At 45.5% G+C, this 21641-nt stretch overlaps 1 protein-coding gene and 1 non-coding gene across 2 annotated transcripts in view; both read left to right on the forward strand.

The window, feature by feature from the left end:
- The window catches only part of SCD5 (stearoyl-CoA desaturase 5), a 165664-nt gene that overhangs the window by 12295 nt on the left and 131728 nt on the right, over positions 1-21641 (forward strand). The window lies entirely within an intron of this gene.
- Positions 7955-8027, forward strand: TRNAR-UCU (transfer RNA arginine (anticodon UCU)). Its single transcript has one exon. It is a non-coding gene; the product is annotated as a tRNA-Arg (tRNA).

Raw genomic sequence — 21641 nt, forward strand, 5'->3', positions numbered from 1 at the left:
AAGAGGCTCTTTAGTTCTTCTTCACTTTCTGCCTTAAGGGTGGTATCATCTGCGTATCTGAGGTTATTGATATTTCTCCCAGAAATCTGGATTCTAGCTTGTGCTTCATCCAGCCTGGCATTTTGCATGATGTACTCTGCACAGAAGTTAAATAAGCAGGGTGACAATATACAGTCTTGATGTATTCCTTTCCCGATTTGGAACCAGTCTGTTCCATGTCCAGTTGGTCTCTACCCTCCTTTTATAACTCAGAGGAACAGTTGTTTTTTCCCCCAAGTAGTATATACAATTTAATGTAAAAGTTCCATGCATGAAATTAGAAATGAATCCCTAAAATGTAACTGTTCCCTGGAGTAGTTTGTCAATTTACTCTTCTAATAAATATGTTCACAAGAAGCTTTTACAGATGGTTACGATGAAGATCATACATATTCCCAACCTATGAGTCACTGGAGTGTCCCCAAAAGCAAGCGGTTTTGCCCTAGAGTCTCTATAAGCAAAGGAAGATGTTTATTAGCAAGTGTGAATAATACCCACATCTCTCCCCCTCCCACACCCACCCCCAAACCCATTGTGTTTGGCTCCCTGGCTCTTGACAAGTGGACAAGTTATTAGCATCTTTGAGCTCTCCTGGAATTACTCTAGACTCTCTTGACTCTAATGTGGAGCTCTGGGGAGATTTGTCACTACCCTCTGAGTATAGGCTGGATACGAACCTAAACTTAGCAGAGCTCCCATAGGGTTGGGATAAACCACAGTTATTAGTGCTAATATTCCTTGATGCACAGAGCTGATATCCAGTCAGCATGTGCCCAGTGGTTAAAATCACTGAATAGCATGGTACTTCCCTGGTACTCCGTCAATTCCCAGCAATACAAGAACTTCAGCTGCAGAGCTTAAATCTGGAACTAAATTTGTTCTGATTGGTTTCGATTGGGTGGTGCCCTTGTGGGTTGTTAATTTTTTTTAATTGAGGTACAGTTGATATGCTATATTGTGTTAGTTTCAAGTGTATAGCAAAGTTGTTTGGAGATACATACATACATATATTCTTTGTTCTGTTCTTTTCTATTACAAGTTATTATGATATTGAATATAGTTCCCTATGCTGTATTCAAATATTTTTATGTCACCTCTGCATGTGCATTTTCTTGTTATCCTATGATCTGAATAATCGTTACTTTATATCCTTGTCTAATTGAATGAGAACTCTAAAAAAAAAATCAGTTGATCATTCTGGCTGAAATTCATATTCTAAACCATGTAAGGAAAGGTACTAGGGCCCAATTAAAATTCTGGGGTTGAAAGTAACTCACCCGTCCTGATAAAAATTTCTTTTGTGATAGAAGCAATGTATATCTAAAAGGTGATTTTTATTTTCTAATTTATAATTACCTTTATGTAAGGTTTCTCCCAGAGAGATTTGATACTAATTTTATTATCAGGAAAAAATGACATCGTAAAAATAAGGTTGTAAAGGTGTATCTCTAGGTGTCGGGAGTGGGAGGCGCAGAATTGGAGGCCCTTGCCGCTAATCTAGGTGGTACTCCTAGCTCACAGGTCATTGCTCGTGATGTTGTAGATGAATGATATCTGGGCACCCAGCAGCCCAGGATTCCTGCTCAGGAAACCATACCTGAGGCTTGGTACAGGAAACTGTCTTACTGATGCAAAATTCCAAACATACACAAAAGTAAACAGAACGGAGTCTGTATTCTCCCACACCCCCTACTCATCTGGGGATTTGTTTTTCCTTGTAGCTTTTTACTTAGATATATAATTTCAGACACAGAACCAGTGTTAAGTTCCTTGTTAGTACAGGGAACTTCCATGTACTCTAGGCAGACTGAACTATTTGCATCTTATCCCACTGACTTTATCATATTCTCTATGCATATATGTACACATATGTGTGTGTGCTGTTTTTTTCTGAGCCATTTGAGAATAAATCAGAGCTATCTGTCCCTTTATCTCAAAATACTTCGGTAAGTATTTCCTAACAGCAAGAATACAACCAAAGGGAATTTCCTGGTGGTTCAATGGTTAGGGCTCCATGTTTTCACTACCAGAGTCGAGGGTGGGGATCTGAGATCCCACAAGCAGGGAGGCTAAAAATTAATAAATAAAAATAAAATATTTTGAAAAGAACACAACCACTGTACAGTGTTCAAAACCAGGAATTTAACTTTGATATTATCTAATCCAGGCTTCCCTGATGGCTCAGTGGGTAGAGAATCAATCTGCCTACAATGCAAAAGACACAGGAGATGCAGGTTTGACCCTGGGTGGGGAAGATCCCCTGGAGGAAAGCATAGCAACCCACTTCAGTATTTTTGCCTGGAGAATCCCACAGACAGAGGAGCCTGCTGGGCTATAGTTCATAGGGTTGCAAGGAGTTGGACACGACTGAATTGACTTAACATGCACACAGGCATTGTGTATTAGTTGGGGTAATTCTGGCTACACTGTCCACATAAAACACCTCGGGGGAAAACTGCCCCCAGCTCTTTGTGTGAAAACAGCTTTGAGGGGCAGTTTTCAGAAGCAGAAAGGAGTAGAACCCGAGAAGCCGCACAGGTAATGAGCGAGACAGCAGTCCCCTGCTCGGAAGAGTGCTCTGAAACCGTTTCTTAGGACAGCGGTGAGGACTAAGTTAGGTGCGACCGCCAACTGCGCAGCCTCAGCGCCTCCCCTCCCCCGGCTTGCCCTCAAGGAAGGACCAGCCCCAGAAGAGTCGCCTTGGCATCATTCTTACCGTTCCCAGGACCACACATGCGCTTTGGTGCTGGAAATCTGCTATACAGATGTGATTTCATTCAGTAAATGTGTCCTTTCTAAATATGGAGGTCGATGGAGCCCTGCTCTCTGGGCCCTTTCATCTCTGAGGGTGGGTGACTTTCCAGACATCTTCATTTGCAGAGGAGCAGATACTGCTTGGATCAAGCAGACGGGGATGCAGTGCAGCTCTACCTGGGACAAGACACCCTTCAGGGACATCCTGGACCCAGGCTCCTTGGCCACCTGAGATATGAGGGCCCTTGGAAATGTTTCTGACCCACCAACGGATGGCAGCCATTGGGAAGGCACTCTAAATCGGGGGTCCCTAAGCCCCGTGTTAGGAACCCAGCCACACAGCCGGAAGTGAGTGTCGGACAAGCAAGAGAAGCTTCAACTGTGTTTACAGCCGCTCCCCATCACTCACATAGCAGCCTGAGCTCCGCCTCCTGTCAGATCAGTGGTGGCGTTAGATTCTAATAGAAGCTCCAACACTCCTGTGAACTTCCCACCCGAGGGACCTAGGTTGGGTGCTCCTTCTGAGGATCTAATGCTTGATGATCCTGCTTTATGATGAGTTGTAAAATTATTTCATTATATGTGTGTGTGTGTGTGAGTTGCTCATTCGTGTCTAACTGTTTGTGACCCCATGGACTGTAACCCACTAGGCTCTTCTGTCCATGGGATTTCCCAGGCAAGAATACTGGATACTGGAGGGGGTTGCCATTCCTTCCTCCAGGGGATCTTCCAGACCCAGAGATGGAATTCAGATCTCTTACATTGCAGGCAGATTCTGTACCGTCTGAGCCGCCACGGAAACCTACCACAAGGTAATAATAATGAAATAAATAAATAAATTCCCTGGCAGTCCAGTGGTTAGAACTCTGAGCTCCCAATGCAGGGGTTTGATCCTTGGTCGGGGAACTAAGATCCCACAAGCCACACAGCATGGCCAGATAAACAGACAATAAATGTAATGTGCTTGAATCATTCAGAACCCCCTCCCCCGACACCGCGTCCATGGAAAAATTGTCTTCCGTGAAACCAGTCCCCGGTGCCAAGAAGGTGGGGAACCCCTGCTCTAGATGTTCGCTGCGCATCCAGTGAAGCAGCGGGTTAATCCTAACCCGCATCCTGTCAGCGTGGCCATGTGACACAGGTGACCCCCTCACCTAGGACAGTAATCCACGTGGCTGCTTCAGTCCCCCCTGCCGAGGAACCTTCCCCTCCGTTCTCCTGGCAAGTTGCTGCTCTCTCCAGGTCGTTTTCCCTTTTAGCACGCGTGCATCTCAGGCTGCAGCCGGCACCTGTGTAGACAGCCGCCTGTGTAGACAGCTGGGCTGGATTTCTCACAGTGATGTGTGTGAAGAGGCGGCCGAGAGCCTTCCAAACCTAGCCAGGCCTGGAGTCTTCCCGGCGAAAGAGACACGCGAAACCCTGAAAGCAGAGCTCCTGTTGGCCCTGTGCCCAGGCAGCCAGGCGTGTGGGAGCGGCCCCCGGAGCGGCAGACAGACAAGCTGGCCTCACTCGGCTCCCTGCCCAGGCCGCCAGGTGCTTCTTTAGTCTAAAGGTTGGAGGCAAGACTTTGGACTCAGATAAATTTTTGCTGGTTAGCAAACTCCCAAGTCTCTCCCTGGTCAGAGCCATTCCTAGTGGTCATTAATCGGGTTTATGACAAAAAATGCTTTAGGAAATTCCCTTGTGATCCAGTGGTTAGAACTCTGAGCTCCCAACGCAGGGGTTTGATCCTTGGTCAGGGAACTAAGATCCCAGAAGCCACACAGCATGGCCAGATAAACATGCAAACCGATAAATACATGAATAAAAATGTGTTCCTCTGAGGTTATTTTTTTTTAAAAGCTTAAAGTATTTTAAAGTGTAAAAGAGTTTCCCCTGCACCATGGTGATGTTGCTGAATAAGCAGATTGGTTTTTGATGTGTGCTCGGGTTCTAGGAGCAAGTGAGGGAGTGCTTTTGGGATGCGCTTTTCCATCTTCTTGGAGACAGGGAGGTGGAGAGATTTAGATGTATAATTAAATTCTGTTTCACACACATTTATGAACATGTACCTGAGATTCCCAGGTGGCACTAGTGATAAAGAGTTCATGCGCCAATGCAGGAGATGTAAGAGACGTGGGTTCGATCCCTGGCTGGGAAAGATCCCCTGGAGGAGGGCATGGCAACCCACTCCTGTATTCTTGCCTGGAGAATCCCATGGACAGAGGATTGGCAGGCTACTGTCCATAGGGTTGCAAACAGTTGGACACAACTGAAGTGACTTAGCAGGAGCGCCAGCCTAGTGTGGGCCAGCTGCTGGGAATACACGGATAAGCTAGCTGTCATTCCCACCCACAAGATGCTTGAAATCTAGAAGGGGAAACAGACTGAGAACTGTAATTCAGTGTGATAAACTCTAGGACAGAGTGGGCCTGAGGTATGCGGATGGCCAGAGGAGGTGGGCATGGTAGCTCTTTTAATCCACACTGTAGTGATCCTCCAGGGCGTTCGTATCTTCAGGGCATTTCTGAACAATAGCAAAATTTGCAAACAAAATTATTTCACCACTAAATAATAGTGGGGAAGTGTAACCCAATGAAGCCATTTGGTGGCAAAGCCTGACCTAAACTATTTATCCTTTTCAGCCTGAATAGTCATACTGATGTGCTTAGGACTTCTCAGGTGGTGCCGTGATAAAGAATCTGCCTGCCAAGTAGGAGACTTGGGTTTGATCCCTGGGTCGGGAAGATCCCCTGGAGGAGGAAATGGCAACCCACTCCAGTATTCGTGCCTGGAAAATTCCATGGCAGGCTACACAGTCCATGGGGCCTCAAAGAGTCAGACACGACTGAGCACGCACACTCGCCATTGGTATATCTGATGACAGACCCACTACGGGTATTACTGTAATGGCTAGGCACTTTATTACCTTTCTCAGGTCTGAACAATTCTGAATCTTGAAGCACATCTAACCCTTGGGTTTTGAGGAGGGCCTGGGGACTTGTCCTGGCATCATCTGCGTTTTGCATCTGAGAAGGCAGAATGCAGGGCAGACTCATTTGTCCGAGATCTGGAGCTGCAAGGAGCAGTCGGGGCTGGCGGGAATGTCCTTCTATTCCCAGGCCCTGCTGCGCACCCCCAGGTGGCACTGCCTTGAGAGACTCCGACTTACACTGCAGTGGTTTGGGCACCAGACTCCTGGGCGACTCTGGAGTGGTGATGGATTGAGGTGGCATTGCCCACGGATGTCCCCAGGCGGCTGTGATGGGCACGTGCGTGTCAGTTTCCCCCCTTGGCCTGGGCTCAGCCACCTCGCCCTGGGGGTAGTCAGGTCCTGTTTGACAAGGAGTGGGTTTTCTGTGCTTCTCTGCCCACAAGACCTGCTGTTGCCCTGTCCAAAAGCTGCCCACCTCCCCACCCTGGGCTCTTTCACTGCTCCTCTCTGCCATTCGTCTCACATTTTGTTCCCATCACTGGCTTCCGGTCTGTTACCCCTAAGGTCTCTTCGACCAGCGGGAAAGAGGTACTTGCAAATAATTATGGAGTTTTGTAGGTCAACCCCAGGATCAGCTTTGTGTTCAGACAGGGCGTAGCCAATGGTGAGAAGTGGTTTTAGGGACCCAGGACAGGCCTGAAACAGCCCTCAAATCACCTTCCCCAGCTCTCCTACCCGTTGAAGCAGGGATTCTGGACTGAGACTGCATGCTTCAGGGGTTTCATGAGCCCCTGAAATAGATTTTGTGTGAGTTGGCATTTTTCTTCTATTGGATTCTCAGTGGAGCCTGTGACTTTAAAAAGGTTAAGTGCTGCTGGACTGGAAAGAGCCTCATTAAACATGCCAGTGTTTCCTAAAAGGATAAATAGTAAATGAGTGTTCATTTATATACTCTCATCCATTATCGCATCCTGTATCTATAGTCAATATGACCACTTTCATGCTTTATTTAGTAGGCAGGGTAATTAAGCTTTGATAGGCTGAAGGGCAGGGGCTTCCCAGGTGGCGCTAGTGGTAAAGAACCTGCCTGCCAATGCAGGAGATGTAAGAGATGTGGGTTTGATCCCTGAATAGGGAAGATCCCTGGAGGAAGGCATAGCAACCCACTCCAGTATTCTTGCCTGGAGAATCCCACGGACAAAGGACCCCATAGGGTTGCACAGAGTCAGACATGAGTGATGCGGATTAGCACTAGCATGGGCTGAAGGGAAAACCTGACCGATTCTGGATTCCATAGGTCTTTATCGGGTAGATCTTCACAGAGCACACCAGACCCCCTGCCAAATGGGCTCCCCTAGTGGCTCAGAGGGTAAAGAATCTGCCTGCCATGAGGGAGACCTAGGTTCAGTCCCTGGATTGGGACGGTCCCTGGAGAAGGGAATGGCAATCCACTCCAGTATTCTTGCCTGGAGAATTCCATGGACAGAGGAGCCTGGCGGGCTATGGGGTCGAAGAGAGTCGGACACGACTGAGCAAGTGACACTTTCCCTTTGTCCACCCCAGCTCCACCACCAAATGAGGCATCCGCTTGGATCATGGCACATGCCAAGAACAAAACGCATAGCGTGTTTTTCATCATTTTATTTCATTCACGATTTTGCCAGGTCTTCTCGTTACGAGGGAAGCAGTGATGGTTCCTCCAGGGGCCTTTCCCTGTCTCTGCTTTGCTGCTGTTCAGTCGCTCAGTGATGTCCGACTCTGCGACCCCGTGGACTGCAGCACGCCAGGCTTCTCTTTCCTTCACCATCTCCCGGAGCTTGCACAAACTCCTGTTCATTGAGTCAATGATGCCATCCAACCATCCTCTGTCGTCCCCTTCTCCTCCTGCCTTCAGTCTTTCCCAGCATCAGGATCATTTCCAATGAGTTGGCTCTTTACATCAGGTGCCCCAAGTATTGGAGCTTCAGCTTCAGCATCAGTCCTTCCAATGAATATTCAGGATTAAAGTCTCTGCTTATCTCTGCTTATTAAAAACACTCTGGCATCATCATCATGAAACTCATAATAATTATTGAACAAGAGCCCTGTATTTTCATTGTACACTCAGCCCTGTAAATTATGTAGCTGGTCCTGATACTGGGAAAGTTTCTTGGTCACCTTCTTCCTTCCTTCCCTGTCCCCAGCCTCAGGGCTTCCTGCAAGGCCAGGACTGTATACAGTCACAACAAAGGGTGTGTTCTCAGAACTTCCCCGGTGGTCCAGTGGTTAAGACTCTGCACTTCTACTGCAGAGGCCACGGGTTCAATTCCTGGTTGGGGAACTATGATTCCACATGTGACGTGGTACGGTAAAATTAAAAATAAATAAATGTTTAAAAACATCCCTTTTCGGTGATGGCAGAAGTATTTAGCCAGACTTGGGGCCCTTCTACGGCCTTGTGTTCTCACCCAGGTCATGCACCATGAAGCGTGAAGAGGCCACTGCCCAAGATAATGTTCGAGGTGTGTGTCCTTGGCTCTCTGTGATATCACAAGGGATGTTCCAGGACTGTTTCTCAGAGAACTGCCAAGACCATGGGCCTTGGCCCTGAGGACTTACTTTCTTATCATAGAACTTGTCTTGGTTGCACTGGATAAATAGAATAATGATGCCACTCGACAGGCACTTTGCTGTGTTTGCAGGAACCCACATTCTAGGAGCAGGAAGGGAGAGGGCTGTGAGGAGGAGAAACTTGGGATGCTCGGAGCCTCCCGTTCTGATAGTGTGACCTTGGACAAGCACCGGAGATTCTCCCCATCCCCGTTCTTCATCTATAAGGTTACTGACTCCAAAGTGGCTTCATGAGGCTGGTTGGTTAAGAGGCTCTGAGAGGGGCCAGGACCATGGCTGGCTTGTGGGGCCGCCAGGTCCCCTACCCATCCAACAGGTCTCTGGCCAGAACAAATGGCCACAGAGTCTGCAGATGAGTGTGGGCACAGTCCCTGAGGACCAACCTCATTCAGTGTGGCTGACCTGACTTGCTTGTCCCCCTGCTGCCCTTTACCTGCCCTCAGCACACCTACACCCACACACCCACACCTGTGGAGGTGCTTTCCTCTGCAGGACTGGGAGCCACTGATCTGAGCTTCCCCAGCCCCAGCCTGCCCAGAAACCTTCCAGCCTGAAGCAGACATCTGAGGAAGACTTGGGATGGACAGGGGAGGGAAACCTCGAGGGAGGAAGAAGACCCTTGTGGTCCAGTGAATGGGGGATGGCCAGAGACTCATCTCCACAGACTCATCCCCACCAGCACTTGGCTGCATCGTTCCCAGCAACTGGTTCATGGGCACTGGTGGTGAGAGGCAGAAGCAATGGCTGGTATGTCATCTCCTCACCCACCCAGCTCTGGCCAAGTCTGGGGGCCTAACCAGCAGTGCAGAGGCAGGCTGTGTGAAGGAGGGTGTGCCTCGAGGATCTGGAATGTGTCGGAGGAGATGTCCCTGCTGCAGGGAGTGGACCGTGGAGAGCCTGGGGCACCCAGCCCCGGCTGGGGCAGTTAGCGCGCCTCTGAATCTGTGCTGATGGTTGAGTGGCCGGTGCCTCTCTTCTCCAAGCTGATAGCCTCGCTTTTAAGGGGCATCCTGGGAGGACAGGGTGGGTGGAGCAGTGAGCAGGGTCGGAGAGACGCAGAAGGGGAAGACTTCGGATCTGGTTAACAACTTTCTTCAAGCAACACAGTCCTTTTACCAAATAGGAGGAGCAAAGAGTGGGAGTGGGGTGGAGCTGGAGATCTGAGGCTGCTCTTTTTCTCTCTGAAGAATCTTATTTTACATCTTCATTGTTGTTGTTGTTTTAACATATTTATTTATGTTTAAAATTAATTTTTATTGGAGCATAGATGCTTTGCAACGTTACGTTAGTTTCTTTGTTGTTTAGTCGCTAAGTCGTGTGCAGCTCTTTGCGACCCCATGGACTGCAGCATGCCAGGCTTCCCTGTCCTTCACCATCTCCTTGAGCTTACTCAAATTCATGTCCATTGAGTCGGTGATGCCATCCAGCCTTCTTGTTCTCTGCTGCCCCCTTCTTCTCCTGCCTTCAATCTTTCCCAGCATCAAGGTCTTTTCTAATGAGTCGACCCTTTGCATCAGGTGGCCAAAGTATTAGAGCTTTAGCTTCAGCATCAGTCCTTTTCATGAATATTCGGGGTTGATTTCCTTTAGGATTGACTGGTTTCATCTCCTTGCTGTCCAAGGGACTCTCAAGAGTCTTCTCCAATGCCTCAGTTAGAAAGCATCAATTCTTCAGTGCTCAGCCTTCTTTATGGTCCAACTCTCACTTCTGTACACAACAGCTGGAAAAACCATAGGATTGTCTAAATGGACCTTTGTTGGCAAAGTGATGTCTCTGCATTTTAATACTCTGTCTAGGTTAGTCATAGATTTTCTTCCAAGGAACAAGCGTCTTTTAATTTCATGGCTGCAATCACCATCCTCAGTGATACTGGAGCCCAAGAAAATAAAAGTATCTCACTGTTTCCATTGTTTCCCCATCTATTTGCCATGAAGTGATGGGACCGGATGCCATGATCTTTGTTTTTTGAATGTTGAATTTTAAGCCAGCTTTTTCACTCTCCCCTTTCACCTTCATCCAGAGGCTCTTTAGTTCCTCTTTGCTTTCGGCCATAAGGGTGGTGTCATCTGCATGTCTGAGGTTATTGATCTCTCTCCGGTGATCTTGGTTCCAGCTGGTGCTTCATTCTGTGTTGTTGGTTCCTGCTGTACAGCGGAGTGAATTGGCCATACGTTTACACATGTCCCCTCTCTTTTGGATTTCCTTCCCATTTAGGTCACCACAGAACACTGAGTAGGGTTCCCTTATTTTATATCTTATAAATACTTATTCCTTGTAGACAGCCTAGGAAAATGCAGGCATGCCAAAGTAAAAAAAAAAATCTCCCCATCTGAGAGATGCCATTTCCTTCTCCAGGGGATCCTCCTGACCCAGGGATCGACCTCGTGTCTCCTGCATTGCAGGCAGATTCTTTACTGTTTGAGCCACCAGGGAAGCCCACATTGCTAACATTTGGGGCTGTATCCTTCTGGACATTCTTCTCTGTGCATAACGAAGCTTCACTCTCTGCATTTATCCTACAGTGCTGTTTTGTTATCAGCCTTCGTCCCTTGTTGCCACATCAGAGACTCATTTCATGCCCATAGAGGTGGATCCTGGAATTTTTTAAATGGCACTGGAATTTTGCCAAGTTTGGGTAGATTTATCCAACCAGTCCTTCCTAAAGATCAGTCCTGCATGTTCATTGGAAGGACTGATGCTGAAGCTGAAACTCCAGTACTTTGGCCACCTGATGCAGAGAGCTGACTTATTTGAAAAGACCCTGATGCTGGGAAAGATTGAGGACAGGAGGAGAAGGGGACAACAGAGGATGAGATGGTTGGATGGCATCACCGACACAATGGACATGGGTTTGGGTGGACTCCGGGAGTTGGTGATGGACAGGGAGGCCTGGTGTACTGCGGTTCATGGGGTTGCAAAGAGTCGGACACGACTGAGCGACTGAACTGAACTGAACTGAATCCCCTCTTGTTGGAAATTTAGGTGGTCCTTTTCTTGCTGTTGTTACTCTTAGCAATAGCACTCTGTCCTGGTAGCTTCATCTTTATTCATGTCCTTAATTATTTCCTCAAAAGACATTTCAATAAGCTTTCCATAGGATATATTTTCATTCTAAACTTATTTTTTTCAAAATTGAAGTACAGTTGATTTGTAATATTATGTTAGTTTCAGATGTACAGCAAAGGGATTCACATGTGTATGTATGTATATTTTCATATTCTTTTCCATTGTAAGTTATTACAAGGTATTGAATATAGTTCCCTGTGCTATACAACAGATCCTTGTTGTTTATCTATTTTATATAGAGTAGTTTGTATCTGTTCATCCCTTACTCCTCTAATTTATCCTTCCCCCTCTCCATAGGATACATTTCTGTGTGCATTTTAAAGCTATAGACGAGTGGTTCTCCAGCAGAGATGACACTTCCCTGGCAAGGGGAAGTTGGCAATGTATAAAGACAATGCAGGAGACCTGGGTTGGATCCCTGGGTTGGGAAGATTCCCTGGAGGAGAGCATGGCATCCCACTCCAGTGTTCTTTCCTGGAGAATTCAATGGACAGAGGAGCCTGATGGGCTGCAGTCTATGGGGTCTCAAAAGAGTCGGACATGACTGAATGACTAACACTTGCACTTTTAGAGACATTTTTGTCTGTCACAGCTAGAGGTGAGGTTGCTGCCAGTATCTAGTGGTAAGGAAGCATGGTGCTACTAAACATCCAGCAATCACAGGACAGCTCTCACATCAAAGAATTATCAATTTCAAAATGTTAATTAGCACCGACGTTGAGAAACTCTGCTTTGAACACATGAATTCCACCTCTCCCCACCCAGCTTTATTAAGATATCATTGACACATAACATTGTATAAGTTTAAGGTGTATAATGTATTGATTTCATCTATTGATATCTTGCAAAATGATCACCACCATAGCATTAGCTAACACTTCCATCCTGTCTCATAGTTACCATTTCTCTTTTATGGTGAGAACATTTAACTTCTGCTCACTTGACAACTTTCAAGTGTAGGTAGATCCCCAGAGCTCGTTAATAACTGGAATTTTGTACCTTTGACCAACATCTTCCTATGTACCCCTGGTAATCAGCCTTTTACTCTCTGGACCTCTGAGTTTGACTTTTTTAACCTCCACACATATAAGAGATCATGTGGTATTCATCTTTGTCGTACTTCACTTAGGGTGATGCCCTCAGTGTTCATTCAAATTATCCCAAACAGCCGGATTTCCTTCTGTCTCGTGGCTGGATAATATTCCATCACACATACATGGATATTTTTATTTTTGGTAACATTTGTGGTGCTGGAGCTTGCAAGCCTTCAAGGAAAACAAGGTCAAGGTACTCAGTTTAATTGGCGCACAACTCAGACCAACCCAGTCCCATCCTGTCTCCCACTTGCAGAGTGCCCGCACTGTTCTGGAGAAGGGAAATGACTGATGTGAGCCACTTGGAGCCTGTCCTTGCATCTCGGAGAGAAAGAGGGGCAGGATGCCCCAGGAGGAGATGCAGGAGAAGGGGGCAAAGAGAGAGATGGAATGGGGAAGGGGGTGGTGCTGTCTGGACAATGCCATCCTTGTTGCAATGAAAAGAGAATTGTATGTATTCTTTAGGGACCTGAAGGCCAGTTCCGGGCACTGAGGACCCAGGCAGGGAGAACACAGGCCACTGCAGGGTGCAGGAGCAGGGAGTGATCAGAAAGCCTCTATTGTCTCCCTGAAGCTGGCATAGGGAGACAGAAGGCCTGTGTCCTGGGGTGCTGGCCAGGGCCCACCCATTGGGAAGGGAAAACGTCAGCACTCCCCTTGCTGTGTGTTATGAGGCTGTGTGATAACCCAAAATGTTATCCTATCCATAAAGTCTCCTTTTCAGGCAAACCCACGGCTCTAATGGAAGCCAGCTACTTCATTTATCCTTCTTTGAAATGTGCTTTAGTTGTCCAAAGTGAAAATGAAAAGTTAACGTGTTGGTTGCTCAGTTGTGTCCAACTCTTGGCGACCCGATGGATTGTAGCCCACTAGGCTTCTCTGTCCATGGGATTCTCCAGGCAAGAATACTGGAGTGGGTAGCCTGTCCCTTCTCCAGGGGATCTTCCAACCCAGGAATCAGACTGGGGTCTCCTGTGTTGCAGGCGGATTCTTTACTTTTGGAGCCACCGGGGAAGCCCTATAGTCATCCATTCATAAGATAAATATTTCCTGAGCTTCTTTAGATGCCAGGCCCCATTAAACCCAGGGAATAAGACACAGTCCCTGTCCTCATGGAGCACAGACCCTCCAACAATGTATCGGGCAGGGTGCATGCTATGAAGAGGCACGTATGGGGTGGAGCCCAGGGTGGAAACACCCTACCTAATGGGGATGTGGAGGTGGGTGGAGGGGGCCTGGTGTCAGCGAAACTTCTCTTAAGATGTGGTATCTTGGTAGGTACAGAGACCAGAGTAGTGGTTACCTGAGGGGAAGGGGCCTGGGGAGGGGGACAGGGAAATCTGTGAAGGGGGTTAACTGTATGGTAATGGATGGAAACTTTGGGTGGTAAGCAGTCTGTAATGTAGTTGTCACATGTGAAACATACAGTGTTATAAACCGGAATAAAGTGAAAGTGAAAGAAGTTACATCAATTAAAAAAAAATCAATTAAAAAGAGGGCTTCCCCGGTGGTTCAGTGGTAAAAAATCCACCTGTCAATGCAGGAGACAGGGTTCAATCCCTGATCTGGGGCGATCCCACATGCTGCGGAGCAACTAAGCCCGTGTGCCACAAGTACTGAAACCCGCAAGCCCTAGAGCCTGTGCTCCACAACCAGAGAGGCCAGCACTGTGAGAAGCCAGCGCATGGGAGCTAGAGAGAAGGCCCACCTCGCCACCACTAGAGAAAAGCCTGCCCAGCATTGTAGACCCAGCACAGCCAAAAGTAAAAATAAATAAAATATTTTTTAAAAAATTAAAAAGAAGTGATGTCTTAGTCAAGAACGGAAGGACCAAATGGAGTTTGCCGTAAGCAGAGGAATATAAACTTTTCTCTGGAAGGCTTTGAAAGTAAAAAAGGTTCTGGTCTCCCCCAGGCCATTTCAGTGTGGTCCTCTATGAAGGAGTGCAGTTGGACTAGGTATGCCTTCAAATGGAGAAGGCAATAATCCCAGGGACGGAGGGGCCTGGTGGGCTGCGGTCCATGGGGTCGCTAAGAGTCACACACTACTAAGCGACTTCACTTTCATTTTTCACTGTCACGCATTGGAGAAGGCAATGGCAACCCACTCCAGTGTTCTTGCCTGGAGAATTCCAGGGACGGGGGAGCCTGGTGGGCTGCGGTCTATGGGGTTGCACAGAGTCGGACACGACTGAAGCGACGCAGCAGCAGCAGAAGCAGCAGCAGCAGCATGCCTTCAAAAATCAAGGTTGGGGACTTTCCTGGTGGTCCAGTGGTTAAGACTCTGAGCTCCCACCACAGGGGACATGCGTTTGATCCCTTAGTTGGGAAACTAATATCCTGCATGCAGCCTGTTATAGCCAAATAAATAAATAAATAAAGTGGAAACAGTGACAGACTTTATTTTCTTGGGCTCCAAAATGACTGCGGACTGTGACTGCTTAAAAGACGCTTGTTCCTTGGAAGAAAAGCCATGACAAACCTAGGCAGCATATTAAAAAGTAGAGACATCACTTTGCCAACAAAAGTCTGTGTAGTCAAATCTATGGGTTTTCCAGTAGTCATGTATGGATGTGAGAGTTGGACCATAAAGAAGACTGGGAGCTGAAAAATTGATGCTTTCGAACTGTGGTGTTGGAGAAGACTGTTGAGCATCCCTTGGACAGCAAGGAGATCAAACTAGTCAATCCTAAAGGAAATCAACCATGAATATTCATTGGAAGGACTGATGCTGAAGCACCAATACTTTGGCCACCTGATGTGAAGAGCTAACTCATTGGAAAAGACCGTGATGCTGGGAAAGATTGAAGGCAGGAGGAGAAAGGGACAACAGATGATGAGATGGTTGGATGGCATCACCAAATCAATGGACGTGAGTTTGAATAAACTCTGGGAGATAGTGAAGGAAAGGAAACCTGCGACCCATGGGGGTCGCAAAGAGTCAGACACAACTGAGCGACTGAACAACAAATGAAATACGTGCTAAAAGGTAAATTGAGGCATAGTTTTAAAAAAAAAAGAAACTTAAAAAAAATCATGGTCTTCTTTAGTCATCTTTTCATCACTATAAATATTTCCATCATATATAAAAGTGAATGGGGTAATAGAGAAAACACTTTTAGTGCTACCACCACCCCAGTCCGAGTTACCCTGAATGATTCTCCTCCTGCAAGTGTCTCCCAACTGCCGCTCTTGCTCTTTAGTCCATCCTCAACACAGCCTCCAGAGTGGTCCTATTAACACGGAGCCCTGTGCTATGGTATGTTTAGTCGCTCAGGCATCCCTGACCTTTTGCAACCCCATAGACTGTGGCCCACCTGGATTCTCTGTCCACAGGATTCTCCTGGCAAGAAAACTGGAGTTGGATTGCTATGCCCTCCTCCAGGGGATCTTCCCAACCCAGGGTCTCCTGCATTGGAGGCAGATTCTTTACCAGCTGAGCTCCCAGGGACTCTCATGGTGCTCTGATCACACCTCTTCTCTGCTCAGACCCCTCGTACGGCTCCCATCTCACTGTGTACGTGCTGTTCCTGTGTGGTGCCCCCGCCCCCACTCTGTTACCTCCTTGAGCTCATTTCTAGTCCATTCCACTGGCCTCCTTGCCCTTCCATGAGCATCCCAGGCACAGTCCCAGGAGAGGCTGTTCTCTCTGCCCTGTGATCCCTTTGGATGGGATCGCTTTGGATCACTCTAGAAGCTCAGTAGTGTCCTGACTTTGTTCCGGAAGTATAGTAGGAGCAGCTGAAGGGCTATGAACATGGGTTAAGTAGACTCTCAGCTTCATCTCTTCATCCTTTGGTGCTTTCAGGCACTGAAGACACACACAGTTAGGGAGAAAGGGGATCAGGAAGAGAAAATGATGTGGAGAAAAATGTCACAAATAGTCCCTTTTATATTTGGATATGACAGCAAGTTTACAGTAAGGGTATGGGAGGAAAGTAAATTTCAGTTAGTTATTTTTCTGAGCATTTTTTTGTTTTGTTTTGTTTTGGGGATGTTCTCTTATACAACCATGGTGGTGGTTTAGTCACTAAGTCATGTTCGACTCTCTTGACCCCAGGGACTATAGCCTGCCAGCCTCCTCTGTCCGTGGGATTCTCCAGGCAAGAATACTGGAGTGGACTGCCATTTCCTTCTCCAGGGGATCTTCCCTACCCAGGAATCGAACCTGTGTCTCCTGCATTGCAGGTGGATTCTTTACCATCTGAGCCACCACAGATATCTGAAGCCCTCCTACCACAGGATATCATTTACCAAATGGGTTGACTTGGCACACTTGTCAATTTTTATCCAGTGGGATACTGAAACGCAGGTTATGGCTCAACAGAGCTTCCAAATTCTATTGATTTTATTTCAATCTGTAAAAAAAAAAAAAAAAGAAAGAAAAAGAAATCTAATCCTCTGTAAAGTGGTGAAACATTTATGGGCTTGGAAAACACTGCCTACTTGGCTAATATCCTTTTCCCTTAATAGCCTGCTTCAGTGCAATGGTATTTTATTAATTTATTAACCATCAGAATCCTATTAAGAGACAGTGCTAGAGCTGGAAGGGACCTTAGAGATTTTTCCAGCGTGTGCATGCAAAGTCACTTCAGTCGTGTCTGACTCTTTGTGACCCCATGGACTATAGACTGCCAGGCTCTTCTGTTCATGGGATTCTCCAGGCAAGAATACTGGAGTGGATTACCATGCACTCCTCCAGGGGGTCTTGCCAACTCAGGGATCAAACCCAAGTCTCTTGCATTGTCAGGTGGGTTCTTTACCACTAGCACCGTCTGGAAAGCCCTCTTCTAGCCTTCTTTACAATTAAGCAAACCGGGGACCAGAAAGACACAGCCCTAACAGCCTTAGGGCAGTGCTTGGGACTGGAGCCTAGAGATCTGAACTCTAGATTTGGGGGTCCTTCTGAGAAGACCAGTCTAGTGTCTGGGAGGGGAGCCTCTGGGGCTCCTGGGAACCCACTGGGCCCTAGAGAGGGTATGATGAGTGAGGAGAGCCACACCTCAGCTTCCAGCTGCCATCTGAGAGCCTTGCTTCCTCTTTTGTTTTATATATACAGCTTCTGCATAAGGTTTTTTTTGTAAATTAATTTATTTATTTTAATTGGAGGTTAATTACTTTACAATATTGTAATGGTTTTTGCCATACATTCACATGAATCAGCCATGGGTGTACCTGTATCCCCCATCCTGAACCCCGCTTCCCACCTCCCTGTCCATCCCATCCCTCAGGGTCGTCCTAGTGCACCGGCCCTGAGCGCCCTGACTCATGCATGGAACCTGGACTGGTGATCTGTTTCACATATGGTAATACACATATTTCAATGCTATTCTCTCAAATCATCCCACCCTCGCCTTCCCCCACAGAGTCCAGAAGTCTGTTCTATACATCTGTGTCTCTTTTGCTGTCTCACATATAGGGTCATCCTTACCATCTGGGCTTAGTATTACCCAGCAAGTGGATATCAGGGCTGGGTCGCCTGTCAAGTGCATGTCCTGTTCCACCTCCACACTGCAGAGCCGCCTCTCAGCCATCTTGCTTTGCTTCTTCTTTTCAAAGGAAAATATTTGCTTTGTGGGGAGCAAAGAGCAAAATATTTTAAAGAAGAGTACCTCTTAGCAAAGGATAACTTCATTTCTCCAAAGCCCTCTGCCTACCATCCATTCCTCTCTCACATGGACCTTCACTGTGACACAGACCAAGACTCCCAGGACATGATTCTCAAGACAGGACATGAATCTTGCTGCCCCAGATGATCTCAGTGTTTTCATAATAATACATTTCATTGCAGATCAGCCACATCACCACTGCTCTCATTTGTAATGCCAAACCCACCATCCTTCGGAAGTCTTACCTTCACCTTTCACCAACTAGCTGTATAAAAGGTGATGTCTTGCTTTTCATTGCCTTACTTTTCCTCATTATTGGTCAGATTTTTCTTTTTCATCCAATAAAGACTATTATTCCTTATTTGAATTGTTATTCTAATAGTTATTTTAGGCCCATGTTATTTTTCCTCAGTCAGGCAGTAGTGTTTCTGACTTGCCAGACCTCTCCAATTTATGACAGGTTTAGTGTCAGGCAGACTTATTGCCAGCTCACCCATTAACTGGTGCATGTCCCTAAGCTAATCTTAAGTCTCCGTTTCCTCATCTGTAAATGAGAATAATTATACTATTTAGTTTGTTGCTGCATTATACTAAATTCATATAAAGTACTTCGAAGAGTATGTGATATGTAATGAGTATTTACTATTTTTATTTTTTATTGGAGGATAATTGCTTTACAATGTTGTGTTACTTTCTGCTGTACAGCAATGGGAATCAGCCATATGTATACATATCCCCTTCCTCTTAAGCTTCCCCCACCATCCCACTTACTATTTTTATATAGGAGCAATTTTTGGTTCATCTCAGTTAGCTGAATAAAAGAAAATCCAGGGTTTTTTTTTTTTTTCCCTGTAGGGATGAATCATATAAGATACCTGGGATTTACTTTTTCCCTTCAGGAAGTGAACATATGGAGAATGTTCATGTAGCATGGGGTGAGTAACCTGGTAAGACCAGGGTTTCTCTGCAGCCATGCAGCTTGTGGACTTGCCAGATTGATCACTGCTGCTAACATCCTTTCTGGTAAATTCCATCGTTATCTTGTGATGTGTGTTTCCAGAGTGATACTCCGTTTCATGTGCCTTTAGTTTTCAGTACCAATCAAAGAAGGAAGAGGCAAAGGTAACGTACAAAAGACTACTTTTAGAAGAACAAGGAGATAGAGTTTTCAGGCAGCAGAGAAGGAGTGGGAACCCAGGTGATGTCTGACCTTGAGTTGAGGATGTGGAGCTTAACTAACCTTGAGTCTAACCCAGGTGATGTCTGACCTTGAGTTGAGGATGTGGAGCTTAACTAACCTTGAGTCTAACCCAGGTGATGTCTGACCTTGAGTTGAGGATGTGGAGCTTAACTAACCTTGAGTCTAACCCAGGTGATGTCTGACCTTGAGTTGAGGATGTGGAGCTTAACTAACCTTGAGTCTAACCCAGGTGATGTCTGACCTTGAGTTGAGGATGTGGAGCTTAACTAACCTTGAGTCTAACCCAGGTGATGTCTGACCTTGAGTTGAGGGTCTGGAGCGAGGAATTCAGGGAGGCCAGTGTGGCTGGAATTCACAGAGAAGAGGACCAGACAGCAGACAGTTGCACGAAGGGAACCAGCGCTCTGGAGATGCACAGGGAGTCCTCCCCAAGTGCTCCAGCTAAGTGCTGACCATGTATGCCTGTGAGGAAGCTGCCTGAGGGCAGAAAGGAAGCCACACAAGAGGGGCAGAAGGAACAATCCCGGGAGCTCACACAGGGCTGGAAGTAGTTTGTCTTCCCACCAGCCACAGTGGGAAACCACACAATTCAGCGTTGGGTACAGTACTTAGAGAGATATTGCCTTGTTAGTGGGGTATAATTAGCCCTAGACTAAAGATTGCTCCAGTCCCACCTCACACAGCTTGAAAAAGAAAACTTGAGGTATAGAGATTCAATTTCAGAAGTTGAGGAGAGTTCTGGAGATTGGTAGCACAACAGTGTGAATGTACTTAACACTACTGAACTGTTGTTAAGATGGTAAATTTTATGTGTATTTCACTACAATTAAAAATAATGTAAAAAAATAAAAATAATATAGCCCACACACAAAAAGAAGCCTCAAAATGATGAAACTATTTATAGGTAATGTAACTGCATCCTAGAACACAGCTCAAGAGTATAATTATAGGATGTAATTTTATATAATGGGATATAATTTATAGAATAATAATAATATTCTATAAAGAAACAAAAATATCTAGCACCAGACAAGGAAATATTCACAGTGTCTGACATACAATCAAAAATTACAAGACAAATAAGAAGGAAAAAGACAGCCTATAAAGAGGAGAAAAGTCAATCAAAAGAAACAGATCCCCAAATGACACTTATATAATGGAATTATTAGACAAGAACACTAAGACTATATCCCATATGTTCAAGAAAGTAAAGAGTGAACACGAAAAGTAAAGAGGTGGATGACATTTTAAAAGACCAAAATCAAGCTTTTAGAGGTGGAAAATATAAAATCTGAGGTTAAAAAAAATACACAAGGTTGGACTTACGGCAGACTAGACACTGCAGAAGAAAAGATTAGTGAATTTGAAGACACCACAATAGAAATGATTAAAAGAAAAGCACACAGAGAAAAAAGAGCTGAAAGAAGTGTAACTAACAGCATCAGTGAGCTGTGAAACAGTTTCAACTGACCTAATATAGCGTGTAATTAAAGTCCTCAAGCAGGGAATGGGGAAGAAAATATTTGAAGAAATACTGGCCAAAATTTTTAAAATTTGATCAGAATGAAAAATCCACTGGTTCAAGAAGGTCAACAAACCCAAGCACAAGAACTGTGAAAAAAAAAATTGGAATTGCTTAAAACCAGTGATAATCAGAAAAACCTTAAAAGCATACAGAGGGAAAAATAAAAAGAACATATATTACAGACAGAGGAACAAAAACAAGGAAGAGAGCAAGCTTCTTGCTCGGAACAAGAAGATAGTGGAGTAGTATCTTTATAGTGCTGCAAGAAACAAAATAAAGCTGTCAACTGAGCACTTTGCATCCAGCAAAGATATCTTAGCTGGATAAGAGGCTAAAATGACTTTTACAGACATGGAAAAACAGAGAATCCATTGCCAGGAAACCTGCACCAAGAAATATTAAAAATAAGTCCTTTAGTTATTAATAGATGGAAAATCTACCGGTTGGAAAAATTGATCAACATAAAGGAATGCTATTTATTTCTGATTCTGTTTAGCATCAAAAATGTGAATATAATGATAAATATGAAAGACTTTTTCTTATCTTTAAAAGATAATGACTTTTTAAACAAAAATGGTAACTATGTATTTTGGAGTTTAAAACATATTAATATATAGAAGTAAAATATTAAATTGCACAAAGGCCAAGAAGTAGATTATTATAAGATTCTTATGTGTTAAGTGTTATAATTATTAGTTGAAGGTAGATGATGATAACTTAAAGATGAATACATACTATTAACACTAAAACAACCACTGAAGAAAACAAAACAATTATCACTAGTAAATCAACAAAGGAGATTAAATGAAATCATGAAAAATGCTCAAGTA

This window comes from Dama dama, chromosome 6 (genome assembly GCF_033118175.1).
Source record: "Dama dama isolate Ldn47 chromosome 6, ASM3311817v1, whole genome shotgun sequence".
NCBI lineage: Eukaryota > Metazoa > Chordata > Mammalia > Artiodactyla > Cervidae > Dama > Dama dama.